The 7,798-nt window shown below is 32.6% G+C and overlaps 1 long non-coding RNA gene across 1 annotated transcript; it reads left to right on the plus strand.

Annotated features, from left to right (window-relative positions):
- The first annotated feature begins 923 nt into the window (after positions 1-923).
- On the plus strand, positions 924-3,400 carry LOC103100395 (uncharacterized). Its single transcript, XR_008913282.1, has 2 exons — positions 924-1,111; positions 2,581-3,400. It is a non-coding gene; the product is annotated as an uncharacterized LOC103100395 (long non-coding RNA).
- The last annotated feature ends 4,398 nt before the right edge of the window (positions 3,401-7,798 follow it).

The following is a 7,798-nucleotide window of genomic DNA, read 5'->3' on the forward strand; positions in this document are numbered from 1 at the left end:
TCTTCTGAAATGTTTGCCTACTCTGATCTATCTTCTTGAAGTGAAGAAATGTAGGTATATAACATGAACAAGTGCCTCAAGCTAAAGCCTTTGGCAAAAGTATAACATTTGGGAATAATAGAATCATATTTAGATCCCCTAGATGTCCCCTAATCTAAAATCTTCAGTTTCCATATAGGGAAACTGAGGTCCATAATTCCTTAACCATTTTCCCAACTTTACCCTAGTAGTTTTCTGATTTTGAAAATGTTTCTATTCCTTCAGCACCTCCATATGATTGGTGAGTTCCGATTCTACCTTTATTTAAGGAAGTAGCCAAGAACAAAGGCAAGTCTATGATCCTCTGGACCCTCTCTCCAGCTCAGCTTCATCAGCTTTCTCACACTAGCAATGACAGCACTCCTACAGCCTCCATTTGTGTGTGTGTGTGTGATAATTTTCTCTACTGATATTCTATATAAGCTCCTTGAGGACAGGGTCTGTCTACCTTTTTGTTTGAATTTATATTTCTAGGCTTACTCCATAGCCTGATACATAATAAGTCCTTAAAATTATCCATTTAGCGTTCTGTCTCTTCCATACTTGCTTTCCTCCTTCCTTACTTCTAATGTTTCAAAGATCATATAGTAAGCATTAGATCCAGTATTCCAATCTGAGTACCTTGACACCAGAGACATTTTCCACTGGATAGCATTAATCTAGAAGCATCTTAGAATCCCCACATTCTACATAGGGGAAACAGGCTCAAAGGAAAAGTGATTTGCTAATCAATCAGTAAGTGCCTACTATATGTCTAAAACTAGGGGCAAAACGTAGGAATAAAGATGTCCTCTAACTTTCTGTTGCTTGTGGTTACATCACAATTGTGATTCTCTGATTTCAAGACATAGGAGAGTTCTAGAGTTGGAAGAGACCATAGAGACCACCCATCTAATCCTCTCATATCATATTTGAGGAAGCCAACTCTCTTAGAGGTTGTGGCTCACCCAAGCTTATGCTAGGACGAGGCATCAGGGGTAGTATAGTTTGTTTGAAATAAACAAAAGGAGAATGGTTTTAAGGGTTATGAAATACTTAGCTCTGTATCTCTTCTCCTTGTGATCTCAACTAGGTCAGCTGTTTTTCCTTTCCTTCATTAATAAAATTAAGGGAGAGGCAAATTAAGGGAGAGGCACCTATCATAATAAAAGGATAAAAATACTTGAATTTTTCACTTAGAGTAATACATTTTAACTTTTAAGTCCCTCTTGAGACCTTGACCCTTTCTAAGATGCTAATTTCTTTATTTGTATTTCTCCTTCTAAACTCTTAAATTTCATAATTTATTTGAACCTTCTATAGATGATAGAGTTAAGACTGAGAAGGAAATTTAGATTTCTTCTAATCAAAATAGAATCTAGGCAATACAGTGGATAGAGAGTTGTATCTGAAGTCAGGAATATTTGAGTTTTTTTATTTTTTTTCAATTTTTCCATATCCCCTTTAACATTTATCATTTTCTTTTTTTGTCATATTAGTCACTGGTAGGTTTCAGGTAATATATTAGAGTTGTTTTAATTTGCATTTCTTTAATTAAATGTAGCTTGGAAATTTTTTTCATATGATAAGATAATTATAATTTCTTTTTCTGAGAATTGCCTGTTTATATCATTTCACCCTTTTTCATTGGGAAATTTTTGTATTATAAAATTTTTACTCAGTACTCTACATGTTTGAGAAATAAAGCCTTTGTCAGAGACACTTGTTACAAAGTTTTTTTTTTTTCTGTTGTTTGTCTTTTAATATCACATTGTGGTATTTTTTTGCAAATTTAATTTAGTCAAAGTTATCTATTTTATATCTCATAATATTCTATGTCTTATTTTGATCTAAATTCTTCCCTTATCCAAAATTCAGACAGATACATTATTTTCTGCTCCCCCAAATTATTTGTGATTATCATCCTTTATTTCTAAATCATGTATCCATTTTTACTTTATTTTGATATATGGCAAGAGATGTTGGTCTATGTCTAATTTCTGCCATACTGTTTTTCAATTTTCCTAGAAATATAGTGAATTATTTCTTTCCAAAAGCTTGCATCTTTGTGTTTATCAAGTATTAGGTTATTATGGTAATTTAGGATTGCTTGTTGAGTGTCTAATCTATTCCATTGACCAACCACTCTATTTCTTAGCCAGTACCAGTATGTTTTGATGATTGTTTCTTCATAATATAGTTTGAGATGCAGAACAGTTCTTTAACTTCTTCTTTGTTTATGTTATAGGTAGATTTATCTCTCTCTAAGAGGGAAACACAGAGGTCCTCCAGTATAATAGTTTTGCTCTTACCTCCTGTAAATTATTTAAATTTTCCTGAAAGAATTTGAATATTTTACCATTTGTTTAGTATTGATATTACTTCATTGTTTAGAATTCCAGTTAGCAAAATATCAATTTCTTTTTATCCTTTTTAATTAGAACTATTTTTATTTTACTTTGTCTGAAATAATAATTGCTACCCATGCTTTTTTTACATTAATGAAGCATAACGATTCTGCTTCAATTTCTCATTTTAAATCTGTATGTGTCTCTGTTTCAGGTAAATTTATTGTAACCAACAAATTGTTGAATTCTGGTTTCTAATTCATTCTGCTATCTACTTCCATTTTATGGGTGAGTTCATCCCATTCACATTCACATAATATCTGTGGATTTTCCTCCATCCTTTTTTATCTGTTTCTCTTTCTCTTGTTATTTTGTCCCTCTTCTAAAGTCTGTTTTGCTTTCAGAAATAAAGGTGATGAGCTACTACCTTCTTTTATCTTCCTTCCCTTTTATTACAGTATTTTTCTCTTATCTGCTTCCCCTTCTACTAAACTTTTGGGTAAAAATTCTATTGCCCATTGATTATAAAAATATATTTTCCCTTCTCAAATCAATTTCAATGTTAGTAAGATTCAAGCACTGTCCACTTCAAACAACACCCTCTTCTGCCACCTTTGTGCTCATTGTTCTTATTCATCCCCTTCTTTCTGGGGGAAGTTTTAACATGCCTAGAGTAGATATCCCACTATTGTATAGGTTTGAGGCATGTTGGTTATTCCCAACCTGGCATACCATGCCTGTTGAAACAGTTTCAGGGGAGTATTTTACAAGGATTTTATGGGGGTAGGAATATTGTACATGCTTCTTAGAGCTCTTTGATCCACAGGTAAGAGCTGGGGAGCAGGTGACACTAAAGGAGGAAAGCAGCCATGTAAGAGGCAAAGTAAGAACTCACAGAAGAGGTACTATTCACATTAGTCATTCTTACATAGCTGAGGCATGAGAGAAATGGGATTCAAATCCAGTTCTTTTTAGCTCTGCATTCAACTCTAGCCACTCTACCATGTTACTACATTAAATAATTAAAAGTATAATTTCCTTTTATTGCTAATGGTAGGAGCATGGTATATATTTTATGTATTCACTGTGGATTTATTTAGAATTATATGAATTTTGTTGTGGAAAAGGTGCCATTTCTATGTAATAATTACTAAATGGAGGGGAAAAAGTAATTGAATCATCCACATTTTAACAGCAATTTAAAAACATTGCATATCTTTTTTTTTTAATAAAACCCTTACCTTCCATCTTGGAGTCAATACTATATATTGGCTCCAAGGCAGAAGAGTGGTAAGGGCTAGGCAATGGGGGTCAAGTGACTTGCCCAGGGTCACACAGCTAGGAAGTGGCTGAGGCCGGATTTGAACCTAGGACCTCCCGTCTCTAGGCCTGGTTCTCAATCCACTGAGCTACCCAGCTGCCCCCTGAATATCTTCTATCATAGGTCTTGCTCCCCTGAAATATAAGTTTTTTTTTCACTCAGGAATGTGCTTTTCTGTAATTTGAAAATGAAAACAAAAGTGATATAAGTCAGATTCTTTTAGTAGTCTTCATTTTATTCTTTTTTGTGTTTTATACAACATATATTTTCTAATATGCCCCCTGCTCTCCTAACTCTTTCAATTTACATTGAATTCTTCCTGCAGAAAGGGAAAAACATAAATGAAAGTTGCTAATAATGAAGCCTATTTCACAAGATTATAAAGTGAGATAATATTTTTAAAACACTTAGCACAGCATCTAGCTTAAAGTAGAAGCTTAAAAATATTTTGCTTCCCTTTATTTCCCCCTTTAATCAGTTATTACAAATCTCTTCCAAAGGGAGAAAAAAATGTCCAAAGTATTTTACTATATGGGAATTTTTGTACTAGAAGTTGCATTTAATAAGTCAGCCATCATTTGGGACTTGGGTGGCTTTTAGGTAGATGTTTCATTACAACAGATGAATAAGATATGTGTTTAAATGTCTTCAATTACTATGATAAACTATGGTTTCCTTATTCTAGGAAAATATGGCAGCTTAGCTCTGTGCTAATTGATAAACCCTTTAAACTGGCAGGGAGGTCAATTGTCAAAGCAGAGGAAGAAGATAGTTCCAAGGGTCAGGGACAGTCAGAGAAGTGTCATCTTCAAAGAACAGCCAGTGCCATTGTTTGAAGAATGCCTTTGAGGGACTAAGACATAAGAAGACTCAAAAGGTTAGGAGGAGGTTAGGTTATGGAGAGTTTTGAGTCCCAGAAAGAGAAGTTCATATTTGCTTCTTAAAGTAATAGGAAGCCACTGGAGTTTATTAATTTTTTTGTGTGTATGTGACATGATCAGATCTGAAGTTTTTTAAAATAAAAAATCATTTTAATGGCCAAATGGAAGATGAATTGTAATGGGGAGTGGCTTGAGTCAAGGAGATCGACTAACAGACTACTATAATAATCCTGGCATAAAGTGATTAGTGGGTCGATAGTGTAATGTTAAGGTCAGGGGAGAAAAGGGAGCATATTCAAAAGATGGTGCAAAGGTGTAATCAATAGGCTTTAACAACAGTTCAGATATGGGAGTATAACATATTAAGGAAATTCAGGATAAATCCTAGGTTTTGAGCCTGGATACTGGAAGGATGACGTTGCCTTCTACAGTAAAAGAAAAAAGATAAAGTAGAGTCATTGGGGGAAAGATAATTCCATTTTGGACATTTTGAGTTTAAAATGTCTATTGGATATGAATTTTGAAATTTCTGGGGGAAATTGGAAATTGGAGATTGGAAGTCAGCAGTGATTCTAGCAAGAAACTTAGATTCGGGAATCATAGGCACAGAAATGATAATAAAATCCAGAAGAGGTGATGAGATCATAAATGAAGAGAGAAGAGAGCTTAGAACATAATTCTAAGGAAAACATATTATTAAAGGGCATTATCTTAAGATCCAGGAAATGAAACTGAAGAAGTATATCTATCTATATCTATATCTATCTATCTATCTATCTATCTATCTATCTATCTATCTATCTATCTATCTATCTATATCTATATCTATATCTATCTATCTATCTATCTATATATCTATATCTATATCTATATCTATATCTATATATATATATATCTATATATATATATATCTATATATATATATCTATATATATATATATATATATATATATAGGAGAGAGTGTCTTCCAGAAAACCTAGAGAAAGCAAATTTCAAGGAGGAAAGAGTGATCAGTTCTGTCAAAGGCTGAAGAGAGGTAGAGGAGAGAAAGGATAGAGGAAAGGTTATTGAATTTGAAAACTAAAAGATCATTACTAATATGGGGGAAAGCACTTTTGGTGGACTAATAAGGTGGGAAACCAGATTGTAAGGGCTTAATAAAAGAATAAGAGGAAAGAAAATTAAGACCTCTTATAAATGGTCTATTCAAGAAGTTTAGTTACTAAACTCATCTAGCAGCAGAAACCAAAGGTTATGTGAGATACACTCAAAAACCTAGATTAAGATGATGAAGGTGACATCACTATCAAAAAAGGAAAAAGAAAATAGCTATGCAAGTAATGGCTAATGTAAACATTATTATATATTGATAATATATGTCAGCATTGCACAATGAATAATTCAATTGAGGAAACTATGTCTACATTTTCAAAAAGAATATTTTTATGGCCTGGTAAAGAATAAGACATTTTACATTGGTGTGTGAAGTTAATCCAGTAAATATTTATAACTAGCAGATTTCCAATATGAATAGACAAGGTATAGTTCTCAAATTGCAAAATACTTTTATTAATTTACTAAATTTTATCGTACTGTTCAGTTAATGGACAAAATATATAACAATATAATAAACAAAATATATAATTCATTAGAAATGAATATATATATCATAAAAGTAAACTATAAAAACTTTTAAAGTGATGCACAGTCATTAAGTCCTATACAAATTTTCTTCTCAGTATAAAATGTCTATTCAACTATTAGAAAAATTAAAGGGAATATTGATGTGGGTCTCACTATATCAGTTTCTAATAATACAGATTTAGACTATCACAATAAGCAAAGTTAAGACTTTATTAAAGGAGAATGAATAAGTCTTAGTTAGCTATGTAAGAGAAATGATAGCTTTCCTCCATCAATTAGCATTCAGGATGTATTATTAATACAAATAAAAAGCTCAAATAACCATCTGGTTCATATTAAATTGCAATTTTCAGTTAAAGAATATGCTACAAGAAATGAATTCCTGGCACTATGTTAAGCATGCCTTATATGTAGAAAGTTTCAGTACCAAGATAAAGATCTGCTCATTTAAAACTCGTGTGTGTGTGTGTGTGTGTGTGTGTGTGTGTGTGTGTGTGTGTGCTTGCGTGCTATGGAGTTTAACTACTGTTAAAAGAAATCTTAAGGTTCTTACAACCTTGGAATACTCTGGATGTTTTATAGTGAGATATATTTACTTACCTTTCAATATTTTAGTGTAATCTTTTAAATATTTCCAGGAATTCTTGACTATTTTTGTCTCATGTAATGAAAATAACAATAAGAGCCCCAGAGCATTTGTTTTCCATGCATTCCATGGTATGGACTTTGGAATTGTTGACCTTTCGTTAAGTGAAATGGATCCAGGAAAGATGTGCACTGTTGGCTTGAAAAGAATGTAAACAACTGTCAGAATGACCCACTAAAGATGGACCATTGCAGATTCCTGTCCAGTCTTGGTTCTTTTCTGATGACTATAGCAGCTATGTATAGAGAAGAATTTCAATTGACATGAAATGAACACAGAAAATTCCTTTCCAATTCTTTCCTAGCATGAGTAAAGAAAGGTATGAAGCTATTTTATTGTTATAGTTGTTATTATCATCTCTACCATCATCATATCTATTGTTGAATGTTCTATTTATTTAAAAAATGGTTATTCCTGGTTCAGGACCATAATTATTGTCAAGTGTGAAACTTTGCTAGTGAATAGCAATATTATATAGATCCATTTTTTCCCACTAAATTTTTCTACTGTGGGCCAATTTTCCAATTTTGTCTTTCATAAAACTGCTTCTTAATTGTTTTTTTTTCCATTTTAAGTCATTAATCTTTTATTAAAGGTCAATAAAAAGGTAAAGTGAAAGTATAGAATGAAATCAGCTTTCTGATTCCTCATATATTTTTCCCAAGAAATAGGAAAGTATAGTATGAATGCTCTCTGAAGGGAATAAAAAATGATATGTCAGGTAAAGTCTCATAATTTCATTTAAAAAATTCTTTATTTCCACCTTGGGATCAATACTTTTTATTGAATTCAAGACAGAAAAGATGTATGGGCTACAGAATAGGGGTAAAATGACTTGCACATGGTCACACAGCTAGGAAACGTCTGAGGCCACATTTGAACCTGCCATCTCTCATGTCTATGCCTGGTTCTCAATCTACTGAATAAACTAGCTGACCT

The sequence above is a fragment of the Monodelphis domestica genome, chromosome 7 (genome assembly GCF_027887165.1).
Source record: "Monodelphis domestica isolate mMonDom1 chromosome 7, mMonDom1.pri, whole genome shotgun sequence".
In the NCBI taxonomy this organism is placed as follows: domain Eukaryota; kingdom Metazoa; phylum Chordata; class Mammalia; order Didelphimorphia; family Didelphidae; genus Monodelphis; species Monodelphis domestica.